At 43.4% G+C, this 13894-nt stretch overlaps 1 protein-coding gene across 1 annotated transcript in view; it reads right to left on the bottom strand.

Moving 5' to 3' along the window:
* Window positions 1–13894, bottom strand: part of PHLPP1 (PH domain and leucine rich repeat protein phosphatase 1) — a 269392-nt gene that overhangs the window by 211898 nt on the left and 43600 nt on the right. The window lies entirely within an intron of this gene.

The raw sequence follows: 13894 nt of genomic DNA, 5'->3' as shown, positions 1-13894 counted from the left end.
ACTTTTGGTGATTGGGGGGAATTGTTTGCTTCCTAGGGGTTTCTCCCATTCAGCCCTTTAGCAGGGACAGAAAATAATCTGGTACAGGGATGTCTCTAGTGGGGGGGGGTGTCATGCATGTGAAAAAATTCCCTGGAGCCTTTCTGCTTGCCTGCAGAGGTGGCCACTGTGTCCTCAGTGAGATCAAGGGCTGCAAAGGTCTTGGTTAGGAGGGAATGAAAATCCTCTGGATCAAAGATCCTAGTCTGCCTGTTTTCAGCAACTGGTGACTCTCCATCAGAGGAGAATTCACCTTCTTCTCTCTCCGCTTCTTCCTCGTTCTCGGAGGAGAAAGGAGAGGTATCACGTTCCCCCTGCATAGAGGTAGATGGCTGGGCTTTTAAAGCCGCCTTAGTAAGCCATCGGCTGCCCTGCTGTCCCTGGGAGGACAGATGGATTCCCTCCCTTTGAGCTATAGGGTTGGAAGGCTCAGGCGCGGCTGGTTAAAAAGCGTGCGTGGAGGGGGTGGGGGGGAGAGTGAACTGCCCGCAGACCCTTGGAGAAGGCGTCGCTGACGAGGGCAACAAGCTCTGTCCTCAGGGCATCCATTCCCCCCACCCCCGCCGAAAAGGAAGACGCTGGCACATTACCCTGTGTTGCGGTCTCCGGACCGATAACGGGGGAAATGGGAAACGTAATTGCTTCCAGGGCCATCTGAGGAGGCGGAGCGGCATCTGCCGCAGTATGCTCCGGGCCATACTGAGGAGACTGAGCGGCTAACTCCCCTGTGTGCTCCTGGTCTCGTCGGGGCTTTAGGACCTCCGTGGCAATCCCTTGCTTCTGCTTTCTCTTTTGGAGGGTCAGATTCCGCGCCGCGGCAAGCAGCCGCTTGTCGCTCCTACTCTGTGCCGAACTGACCCTCTTTCTTTTACTGCTTCCCCCCTTTTTTGACTTGCCCTGTGAGTCAGCGTGGATGACTGCATGAGGGCCGCTCCTGCTCCTTTGTGGCCAGTAGTAAAGAAGGGTCTAAATCCTTATGCAAGATGTAACTATCGGGGTGACCCTCCGCCATTTTATTTTGGCGGGAAACTCGCCACTAAGGAGACTCTGAGGAAGCGGAAAGAAAGCAGCAAAGACAGCAGATAGAAACTAGGTAAGGGTATAGGGTAAGGAACAAGTAGAATAGTTTAGTAGTTAGAGAGAAAAAGAGGTTTCCTAATAGTCCTAAGCAGAGAGCTGCGGAAATGGCTGCTCTCCCGTAGTGAGGCAGGAAACGAATTGAGCAGAAAGGGGGCGTCTTCCCCTCAGGAGACAGGGAAATTTAGTTATTGCACATGACTTGGACTGCACACAGTATTTGGTGTGTGGAAGTAGGAGGCCATTTTTTACCACTCTGCATTCCCTCCTATGGCAGACCTATGATACCTGCCCGCTCCCCACACACACACACACACACACACACACACACACACACACACACACACACACACACACACCGCTGTTCCTGGGGAGCCCCCCTGTTTCCTAGCAGCACTTCACAGAACACTGGGCTGCACCAGGAGCCAGGAAGTAAGGATGTCATATTTTGCAGACAGACAGCCCCTCCTGTCTTCAGAAATCTTTCAATGGATCCAACCGTCAGGTTTCTAAACCAAAAGATAACTGTGTTTTGAACACTGATTTGGCTGCAAAAGAGCCTTAATCCGTCCAGGTTTCTTTGAAGGAGTAAATTATTTCTACAACATTACAGTATATAAATTAACTCTTAAAAATGATCATAGAAGAAAAAGAAGGGATTTTTATACCAGCAGTGGAGTCAAACTCAAATTAGGCAGAACACCCGCTTCTCCACTTCATGTAAATAATTTGTCAATATTATTCTTCTCACATGTCTGTTTCTCACATTCTTCTCACATGTCCATTCTTTTGGAATTCAGCACTATCAGGCCAAATATACACACACGAGAGATCTGTGACCACCCTGCCCAAACCAGGTAAATAATGAACACCTGTGTATATTACACTTTCTCCTTATTTTATGAGGTTCAAACAAATGGATCCTCTCCATGGCTTTAGAATTAGCAGGCCCCCTTTCCTTTTTGCCAGGCTATTCACAGAGAGACCATAAAGGCCCCTTCTGCTTTTCACTGCCTGTTCCTATCCGACACCTGACTTTAAAAAAAGTTTGGCAAGAAAAATCCATCCAAAGGAATGATCAGCAGATATATAAACAACTATTAAAAATTAAGGAGCTTTAAAAGGGCCCAGCAGCTAAAGATCAGCCACAGAATGATGCCCAGGAGACCATTTCTAGAAGAGTGCTTAATAAAGGAAAATTCACCGCTCCAAAAGATGTCTGCAGTAAATACACAAACATTAATGGAAAGCAGAAGAGATGGAAACCTGTTTAAGCAAGACTGGAACATTCGCTGGCTCTTTGAATCGAGTTGCACAAGGAAGAGGTTCTCAAGACTTTGTGTAATTTGGGCATGCCAATGTTAAAATGTCAATGGGCAGAACATTCAAATGGGTGTAGCCTGTAGACTCAGAGAAATTTAGACTAGCAATGAAGGTTCTGTAATTTTTCTCTTGATCCCTTTCCAACCACTGGTGCAGCATTCATTGATCCCTTCCCCACAATTAACACTTCCAATCGTAAAATTTTCTTCCAGCTATTTTTTCCAACTAGCGCTAGAACAAACAAAACTGGTCAAGCGCAGTAACTTTCGGTCATAGCCTAAACTCAAGTGAAACCAAAGCACATGCAAACAACATTTGTTCATAGAGATCTCTAGTTCCCCTTGCTTTTTCCATACCCCTACTGGTTTGCTATCCCAGACATCCTGAAGAAGGAGGAGGAGAACAGAGTAGAGGATACTCCCCCCTTAAAAATTAACAGACTAAAGCGCTTTTGGGAAATATATTCTCAGACCCCAAATCCTCCCTCCAAATAATGCTTTCAGCAGTGTGGAGTGGCTGCCATTTGGAGCCAAGGGATGGGGCTTGAAGAACATAGTTCCTCTAAACCATGGGTTCTCAACAAGGGGGGAATTCCCCCCCAGGGGGATTTAAGGGTTCTGGGGGGGGGGGATTGGGATCACTATTCAGCAAATATGCTGAAAAATTATTTGGAATGCACCTTTTGAGTTAGACTATCTTAGGAAGGACGGGAATTATATTCTGAACAATGGTGAAAGGGGGGAATGGAGCAAAAAAAGGTTGAGAAGCACTGCTCTAAACCAAACTTCTCACCCTTTCCCGTAAATTTAACAGCGTCACTTGCTATAAACACATAACAACTAGGAATTGCAGTGAATGTCTAAGGACTGCGGTGTGACCAAGGTCGGGTGCAGCAAAATCAGCCAAAAATAGAACCATCATGAGATTGCCAGCTTGAGACCCCCTTTCTCAGGAGCCCCTTAAAAGTCTTCTGCCCACTTCAGCCAAAGGTAAGACCAACACAGGGCAAAAACAAATGTCACTGGATACAGCAGACAGAGGTAAGACAGACCATAAGCATGGAATCGCTACACATTCTGGCTGGGTGGGCAGAGCTGCTCAGGAAAAATCAAGAGATAGATGTGCACTCATCCTAGGATAGCAGAAGTTTCATTTAGAAAAAGTCCAGGAGTCCCTAAATTAGGAGAGTACTCAACAGTTTAAAAGGTAATGGAAAACGGACACAGTGAGAGGATCAGTCCCAGCTCTTTATCTTTATGCTATGATAGATATTTAATCTGAGAAAAGGATTTGTCCCATGATAGGGTTGAGCAAGCCAGAGGAAAAAAGAAGAGGGGAGGGGAGAAGAGAACCCTTCGCCACCCGTTGAAAATCTTCTTTTAAAACCTTGTGCCAAAGTTTCCCTTCCAAATTCCTCTCGCTACAGTTAACATTAAGGGCTCTTTGTATAGCAGTGATTACATCACCCCTGGCAGAATGCTGCACTGTAATTAATTGTTTATTGGTAGAATGTGCTGTGCACCACTGGCAGGCGATCAAAGTCTCCAGCTATCATCTAGACAATAATTTAGTGATTAATGAAAATATCAGTTAGCAATCTTTAATCAGAGAGAAAAGGGAAAGCCACCAATTATCAAAATTTTCCCACGTTTTGTCAGACACATTTTAAACACTTTGCATATATAGAAGCCCAAGAACCATAAAAAACACAATCCAGCTGATACTGAAAACACAGGGGTTCCCTGAAAGCATCAAGTAACAAGGTTTTCCTTAACTTTATGATCAATCTCCAATAAGGAACATGTTTCTCTTTTTTTTAGTTAGTTGAGAACCATTTAAATGACGGGGGGGGCAATTAAAACAATCTATTTGGCAATTCTGATATATCCTAATTGGTTATAAGCATTATAACAATCAATTTACAACCAAGCAGAGCATTTAAACTGCACCCAAGAGAGTAATTCAAAATGTTTCCTCGTGGAATTCTTTTGCCACCGCACTATTCTCTCTAAAGACAAAGGGGACAACAGAGAAATTAATGGGATTTCTCTTTGTACACGTGCAAGGGCACCCTATAAGATAATTTCAGCAGCAGAGGGCTTGTTCTTGATTCTACTTAAGACAGAACAAGTGTTTATTATTTGGATGGTTGGTAATATCCTCAATACCCGACCCCATATTTTCAAACGGCCTGTCTGCAAATGCAGAGTTGTGAAATTCCTTTTGTCTGCCACTTGCAGGTGGGGACTCAAATTCCTCCCTACCCTTACATTATCAGGTGAGTGTTAAGTGTTTTCTAAAGGAATGCCATCCTTCCTGCCCACAGATGGGTGTGAATGGGGCCTACATCTTCCTTTAATGGCTCCAGCAGTTCGCTTCCACTTGGACCAAGGCGGCCTCAATTTGCATCAGGTTTCAATTCTTAATTTGATTACTTACATTATTGCAGCCCTTAGCCTTTTCTCTAAACTGACCAAGGACCAAACTTCCAAGGATATTTAGACTTTAGTATTCAAACTCTTAGGAATGCTTAAATAAGAATTGGGTCCTTTCATGCCTTTTCTGAGCTCCTTTAGGCTCTGAGAAAGGTGCTGCTGTCTTTTTGATTCTCCCACCCTTTTTGTTCTGATCGAACAAGTGGCCAATTCTTGAAATGGCTTCAGTAAATGACTGTGACACCTACTCCCCAGAAGATTCCTACTCCACTCAGTGTAAGTCTTTTTTCCGTGAACAAAACACCTAAGGTTTGAACGACCACTACCAAGCAGGTTTTTCAAAAAACTGTCCCATTTTCACCTAAAAAAAGCCATCTTTGTAAAACGATAAGCATTATTTAGCTTTTATAATGATTACGTCAAATACACCAAACCAAAGAAAACAAGCATGTCTATAAAATATTAAATCTTACACAACCTGAGCTTTCAGAAGATTACTAAGGATTCTTCTATATACAAAACTGAATAGTTATTTCTGAAATTGATACTGATGCAAATACGAAAGCTAGATTTTATCAGCTGAAGAAGTGTTAAGGGTTAATTTGCATGCTTGTCTGTAGTTTTTACCAATTCCTTTTACTTACGAAAACTTCAAGACAGGTGAAATTCCTTCTGATGGAATTTACAATTTCATAAGAACTGCCAGAGTAATGGTACACCTTTTTCATTTTCCAACATTTTAAAATATTCCGTTACAGAAAAATGGTGCAAACTGAATATCAAAAAAGAAAAGAAGAAAAGAAGATCAAGACCAATCAGTTTGGTGACACACACACAGGTTTCAAAAGCAAACTCACACAAGTACTTTCAGCTTCGACTGCTGGAGCCCTTAGGGTTACTGCTATTCATTTTGTACTTTGAAATTAATGACAATATAAGACACAAGAGCACAGCTTCCTTAATAAATAGTGCAGAGGTAAATAAATTGCTATTTTGGCTCATAAAACACCTGAGGACTCAATATACGTTTTGCAGCCTGCATGCCCTAAAGTCCCCAAACGGATGGAATGCCCACACTGAAGACAATTCAGGCTTGCAGTCCTAATCAAATCGCTCTTGTACGCAGGAATGCAGATCTAGTCAATTTCAAGATAGCCACCTATAAGGTATCTAAGCCCAGGAGGGGAAATCCTTGCAGTTTTCCTTATCTGTACCGCCCATCCTTCAAGCACTTCTGAAGATATGACCCTTTGAAAGAAAAAAGCCCCACCACCACCACCCTGGAAACAGCACTAGGCACCATCTAAACTACCAAGGGCTGCCCTTGCCTTGTTTTGGGGGCTAGGCAGCATGTAACCACCAAAGAGCAGCACTAGCATATTGCTAGCCCAAAACTGCTCTTTTGATACACACACGAAGCTGCCTTATACTGAATCAGACCATTGGTCCATCAAAGTCAGTATTGTCTACTCACAGAATACAATCATAAGAGTTGGAAGGGACCACCAGGGTCATCTACTCCAACCCCCTGCACAATGCAGGAAATTCACAACTACCTCCCCCCACACCCCCAGTGACCTCTACTCCATGCCCAGAAGATGGCCTAGATGCCCTCCCTCTCATCATCTGCTTAAGGTCATAGCATTGCTGACAGATGGACATCTAACCTCTTCTTAAAAACCTCCATGGAAGGAGAGCTTACCACCTCCCGAGGAAGCCTGTTCCACTGAGGAACCGCTCTAACTGTTAGAAAATTCTTCCTAATGTGTAGATGGAACTCTTTTGATTTAATTTCAACCCGTTGGTTCTGGTCCGAACTTCTTGAGCAACAGAAACCTTCTGGGGCAATTCGGCACCATCCTCTATATGACAGCCCTTCAAGCACTTGAAGATGGTTATCATATCACCTCTCAGTTGTCTCTTCTGGCTAAACATACCCAGCAGGACAATGATTCAGCTCAAACCCAACCCCTTTCTGACCATATATTACTCTTCCTACACACTTGACACTGAGAGACACTGTCCTTCAGTGTTACTCCTCTGAAGATGCCGGCCACAGCTGCTGGCGAAACGTCAGGAAAGAAAATACCAAGACCACGGTTACACAGCCCGGATAACCTACGAGAACCAATGAACTCTGACCATGAAAGCCTTCGACAATACCCAGCTCCTTCAACCTTTCCTCACAGGACTTGGTCTCCAGATCCCTCACCATCTTTGTTGCCTTCTTCTGGACACGTTCCAGCTTGTCTACATCTTTCTTAAATGGTGGCGCCCAAAACTGAACACAGTACTCTAGGTGAGGTCTAACCAGAGCAGATTAATGCGATACCAACACTTTGGGTGATCAGCCCAAGATCGCATTTACCGTTTTAGCTACTGCATCACACTGCTGACTCATGTTCAGTGTTTGGTCTAATAAGACCCCAAGATCCTTTTCACACACACTACTGCTCAGACAAGTCTCCCCCATCCTAAAATTATGCATTTGATTTTTCCCTACCTACCTAAATACAGAACTTTACATTTATATTTGTTGAAGTGCATTTTATTAGTTTTAGCCCAATTCTCCAGCCTGTCAGAATCATCCTGTATCCTGGCTCTGTCTTCTACCATATTTGCTACCCCTCCCAATTTAGTATCATCTGCAAATTTAATAAGCATCCCCTCTATTCCTTCATCCAAATCATTTATAAAGATGTTGAACAACACAGGGCCCAGCACAGATCCCTGAGGCACTCCACTGGTCCCTTTTCTCCAAGTGGATGAGGAACCATTAACAAGCACTCTTTGGGTGCGATCTGTTACAGATCCACCTAACAGAAATAGGATCTAAACCACATTTTCCCAATTTGTCAACAAGAATACTATGTGGAACTTTATCAAAAGCCTTACTGAAATCTAGATAAACTATGTCTACAGCATTCCCCTGATCCAGCAAGGTAGTAACTTTCTCAAAAAAGGAGATAAGATTAGTCTGACATGACTCAAACTGGCCGCAGCTCTCCAGGGTCTCAGGTAGATGTCTTTAACATCGCCTACTTGCCTAGTGCCATAAACTGGAGATGCCGGGGATTGAACCTGGGACCCGCTGCATGCTGAGCAGATGCTCTACCACTGAGCCACAGCCCAATATAAAACCAGATCATGTAAAAAGACTTTGTATTAAAAGAAATTTTCCATTAGGGAGTCTTGATAAAAAAAACTATGAGGTATTAAAGTAAGGGAGATTTCCAGATTCAGACATTTGAAACAATCATCTCAATAGTACAGCTCCAACCAACACAGAATGGATCCCCGGAGAGCAGTTGCCAGTTAGATAATGCTGGTCAGGACCGACTATAGTAGGTCTGCCTTGGTGTAAAGCAAGCACGTCACATATGAAGCACTGTACTCATTCACTTGGGTCTACTGAAATTTAATTAAAATTCATGAGTATGCCATCTGTAAATTGTCCAAACATGACACTGTATTTTCCAGCAGTAACCTCCTCTCCCCTTTAATATCAGACTTTAAAAATTGCTGCAATTTATTTAAGGTTAAAATATTTTTATCTGAACACTTCAATAAGTTGATAGGGGGTGGCCGTGTGCTTGTTGTGTGGAAATACATAGGTCACATTGCAACCAGTCAGAAAAGAGAGGGGGGAAATCTACAGATATCGCTACCTCTTCTGTTGCCAGAAATCCTCTTTGATGGAGATGCCAGGGAGTCTAGCCTGGGCTTTTTCCCTGTGGAACCCTTCACACATTTTCCATCAATCCACAGCCCGTTTCTTTTCTAACTACCACGTCTAAGCCAAGAGCAGCACAAAACGTCCGCTGTCTTGCTTTCTTTCCCAGCCTATGACCTTCACTGCCCCGTTTTTCCTAGACACATGCTACACTGGCACACTTTGCTAAGTGGACCGAAACAAGGGGGGGGGGGGAAACACACCTCCTGGCTATCAGTTTAATTTTGACATGCACTCTATGCTGCATGATTTTAGCATGCACTCAAACACTTCAACTACACTTCAACTGGCTTCATGCGCATCCATGTTACAGATAGGAGTACAGCCCAGAATTATTTTCCCCTCTGCTGATGACCCCTGTCACTTCTTATCAATTTTATGGCTCAATAGGCAGTCAGGTCAGTGCCTTAAAGGGTCAGGATTGCTCTTTCCAGTTTTATCCCGAGACTTCTTTCTACAAACAGAGATTTAAATCTAAGCCTTCATGGTTTAGCAAAAGAAGAAGAAAAACAAAGGGCTTGCTTACCATTTTTATTTTTACCTGCAGACCACAACAAGAAAACAGAAGGTTGGAAAATCACAGCAGATTTCAGCGGCCTGGCCTCCTCTCCCACCCCCCTCTGCCCACTGCATGAAAGAGATTCTGCCCTTCTTTCTGCAGCCATTCTCCTTGAGCTAGCAAAACTATTGAAATACTACTTGACCTCACCATTACCTTCCACAAACCTGTAAGTAATTCAGCTCAAGGAATGGACACAGCCAACCACGGACTAATTAGTAACTTATTATAATGTGCCATTTGTGTAATGACATAAGACCAGTTATTTTATAAGACCAGTTCTTCTCATCGCTTGGCGGGACAAGACAGGTGACCAACTTTCCAAGCGAATACATGCAGACCATGGTAACTTGCCACCTAGTGCCACTTTATGACTTGGAGAGGCATGGATGCCATGGGTCCATGGCTGCTCCCAGGGCACTGGAGCAACATAGAAATCTCCACCTTGTAGTGGGGCAGCCATGCTGTTCCTGGATCCTCAACCAGTCATCCATATTTACACCACTGTGTAGGGCTACCAGACTAGGCCTCCTGCTCCCACTGGAAGCCCTCTTTGCCCACCACCTCTCCACATGGTGGCAGGAAATTAAAAAAAACAAAAAACACTGCCATTGTGTGTGCCACAATGCCACCTCCAGGGAAACTCAGACATGGAATCAGGCAGCTCTAGGAATTGCCAAAAACTCATTGGTTTTACAATAGAGTTTCCAGCTATTCCTTAACTTCATATACAGGTTTTCTCTGGTAGTGATGCTGTGGCCTGTGACACCAAGCTCCCCCGTGTCCCCCACCCACAGCTCCTGCTGGATCCCAGGCAACCCTACCATTATGTCATATGCACTGGAAGGTGTATATAGGAACCCTAATTTGTTTCTTTGAGGCACTACATAAGGTTGCCTGCAGTTGATGAAAGTGCCCACATGCTGCAGCCATGTTATGAAATTCAATCCTGATCAAGAGGATGGGAAAGGTAGCATAAAGGAGGAATGGGGGGAGATGACAATTTTAAATTCTAATGGCAGCATCAGATTGGAACTGGTGACATCCCAAAACAGTTGTTGAAATAATTGATAGTCGTTTGGAAGGCACAATTTGGAAGCAAAGAAACGTGGTCCTGTGCCGACTTCATAGCAACTCAACTTTGCTATACTTCTAGGCTTAGTACTGTGCTAATGGTAAAGTCTCATCACTCAGCAGAAGACCAGAGTCCTCAAGTGCAACGTTCCTTCAGGCCTTGCAAAAACAACCTGCACCCCCTTCATGAAGCTCTTTCCAAGTGCAAGGTGTTTCTCAAAGGACAAACATGGTCGCTGCTCATTTGTTGTTGCAGGGAAGTGGACATTTTCCCATAAGGTTTTTCTTTTAGTTGCAAATCCATTCCGCAAACTGTTCAAGAGGACATTTTTTATATATATAAAGGCTTTAGTGTCATGGAGCAGAGGGTAGTTTGTGACATTGTTTATCATACGTATTATTTTGCTCCTACTGCATCGCTTTCTACTTTTGTCATTCAATTCTTTTCTGCATTGTTTGACATATGTCTGATCCTAGCCAAACTGCATTGTTTGTAGATGTCTCATGCTATTCCACTGCATTGTTTTTATACTGTGTAATCCACCTTCACTTGCAGCAAGAAACTCAGGCTATAAAGTAAATAAATACACAGTCTGTAATATACATTGTAATAGAGTAGCATGCTAATGGCACCCAAATGGAATCACCACGAATATAGAATTAAAATGCACAAAACACTGTAAAACAGAGGGGGAGGGAATGATAAACCTAGATAATGTACAGTTCAGGAGGTTGGATTATGAAAAGAATGATAGGAAAAGTGGTTACAATACTAGAAAAATCACTACAAAAATACACCATATGAAAAGTTCCATGGTCCTCTCACCGGCAGAGAGATTTTGCAGAGATTGACACCCCCAAGCAAAATAATAATAATAATAATAATATCAAAAGTGGGGGGAAAAGAGCCTTGGCTACTTACCGTGAAGGCTTCTTCTCCTCAGAGACGGCCCCATGGCCCAAGGGAATGCTATATGCCTTCCCACCCCTTCCCCTCATACCACGGGTACTGAGGAGAATGCGATCATTGAACGCACACATCATATTCATAGCCCCTTATTGGCCCAGAAGACCATGGTTCCCGTCCTTAATACAGATGTCGAACAACAACATCTGGAGGCTCCCGGACAGACAAGATTTACTGATACTGATATGCCATCCCAATCCAGGATGGTACAAAATGACCATATGGGTATTGAACGGAGGAGACTGTACGACTTAGGATATAGCGAGGACATAGTTAACACTATTCAAGCTGCATGCAGACCTTCAACACAGACAATTTATAATTCAACCTAGAAGGCATTCACTAGATGGTGCAGGCACAAAAACATCAATCCACTCAAACCTTGAACACTATGCATACTGTCCTTCCTTCAGGAGGGTCAAAAATGGGTTTAGCTACATCCACACTAAGAAGACAACTAGCATCCATAGCCACTATTGTTCCACGAGTGGCAGGATATAGAGTAACCAAACATCCTCACATAAAATCATTCCTTAGAGGTCTCAGTCTTCTCGCCCCACCTATAAGGTACAGGTTTCCCACTTGGAGCCTGCATACCGTTCTAACAGCCCTCACGAAACCTCCCTTTGAGCCACTTACAAAGGCCGGGTTAAAATGGTTGAGGATGAAAGTAATCTTTCTAACAGCTGTAACCTCAGCACGCAGAGTTTCAGAGATAGGAGCACTTTCAGTTCGCCCAGGCCGCCTCATATTTCACAAGGATAAAGTGGTGCTTAGACATGACCATTCATTCATATCAAAACGCAACACAAAATTCACAGAACAGGATATTGTCCTACCATCATTCTGTCCCAATCCAAAGACACCTATGGAAAAGACATGGCACTTACTAGATCTCTGTAGAGCACTACATGTATATCCAGAACAGAGAGTATTAGAACATCTGAGTCTCTATTTATCAACATTTCCCAAACAAAAAAGAGTAAGCCCATGTCAAGGGCATCAATCAGTCACACCATTTCCTTATGTATAAAGATGGCTTATAAGGAAAGCAAACTACCCATACCCGGAGGCATAACTGCCCACTCGGTTCGAAGTGCGGCCATCTCAACAGCCTTCGATAGACAGGCTCCCATAGAAGAAATTTGTAAGGCGGCCACATGGTCGTCTGTGTCTACCTTTGTAAGACACTACAAATTAAACCTTTACTCGTCAGCAGATGCCACTTTTGGCAGACAAGTATTGCAAAGCATATTACAGGACGTCTAACCCTCCCTGGGCGGGGACTGCTCTTATATGTCCCATCTTGAAGATGCCCTTTGTCCCTCTGAGCCGAGAAAGAGCCCTGGCTACTTACAGTGAAGGCTTCTTCTGCTCAGAGGGACGAAGGGCATCCTGCCCTCCCAGACGTCCATCACGAGTTATATACTACTTTACAGTTCAAGGTTGCAACTTAAAAAATTAGGCTTGTAGTTTGATAAGGGTTCTTTCTTATCTAATTTCTCATTTTTTCCGTTATCTGACCAGAAGACTAATGGTCATAGTAGAATAACAAATTAACCTATTCTCAGTTATAAAGCTTGGAAAGTCTTTCACTGGCTATAGGGGGCATTTACCCTCAGAAGCCAGGAGAAATTTAAATATTTAATCCTGCCTCCTGAGCTAAGAGAAAAAGGAAACACCCATCTTGAAGATGCCCTTTGTCCCTCTGAGCCGAGAATGATCTGGATTGCAAACAAGAACAAAAAAACCACTCGCATTTATAACAAAATTATGGGGAATGTCAGATATGCAAGTCAGACTGGACAGTTATAATGTGAGCATACAAATGGAAAGCATGGGAAGTTAGACACTATTATGATAATTCCTTAACAATATGATCAGCTTATACAGGGGTTTTTGCATATGTGAACTGCAGCACTTAACAATATAACCCGCAGCAAACCCATAAGCAGGTGCTCTTACATTCCACAGTTGCTAAATTCACATTTCCACTGGCATTTTGATCCAAGCAAAAAGGTGTTTGGGCATATTAGTGGAAAGGTGCAGACTTTCACCAATTATTTGAGTGGGAATGTCCAAGTATAAATATGCCTAAGCAATGCTCCTGATGAAACAGAATCCTTCAAAAGAAAAAAAAGTTTACTCCCCAACAGAGCAGACTGTCTGCATTGTATTACCATCTCCGATTTTTTTCCTAGGAGGTTTTATTTCCATGTCACACAAGAGGAAAACACACAAGTTATTACTGGAAGCCTAGAAAGTAGCTTTCTTGGTGGTGGTGGTGAATTAAGATGAAACCAGCGATGGAAATAAGCAAGAGCGACAGAAAAATGGCATGCTCGTCTTAAGGAGCAAAGCGCCCCCTCTTCTTACCCCTGCGCGCAAGAGAACACAGAAGACATTCATTCTGAAGAGTGCAGGACAAAAGCTGTTTGTTGTGATCGGTATTACAATGCAGCATTTGTCCAACAGCAAGCAAAGCTGACAAAAATTAGGATGCCATGAGAAGAGGGCTAGAAACAGCCCAGAATAGGAGAAGCAGAGAGGTACACCCCCGTTCAGAGCAAAAAACCAAATGAATGCAGGGAGATACTATGATTAAGCAGGGCTATGGCCTAGTTTCATTAATAGAGAAGTTCGAGTGAGTATGCTTGTAAGACCCCATTTCAGCCTTGCAAAATGTA

This window comes from Euleptes europaea, chromosome 8 (assembly GCF_029931775.1).
Source record: "Euleptes europaea isolate rEulEur1 chromosome 8, rEulEur1.hap1, whole genome shotgun sequence".
NCBI lineage: Eukaryota > Metazoa > Chordata > Lepidosauria > Squamata > Sphaerodactylidae > Euleptes > Euleptes europaea.
Note: the sequence above shows the minus strand (reverse complement) of the source record. Positions and strands in the feature narration are given on the sequence as shown.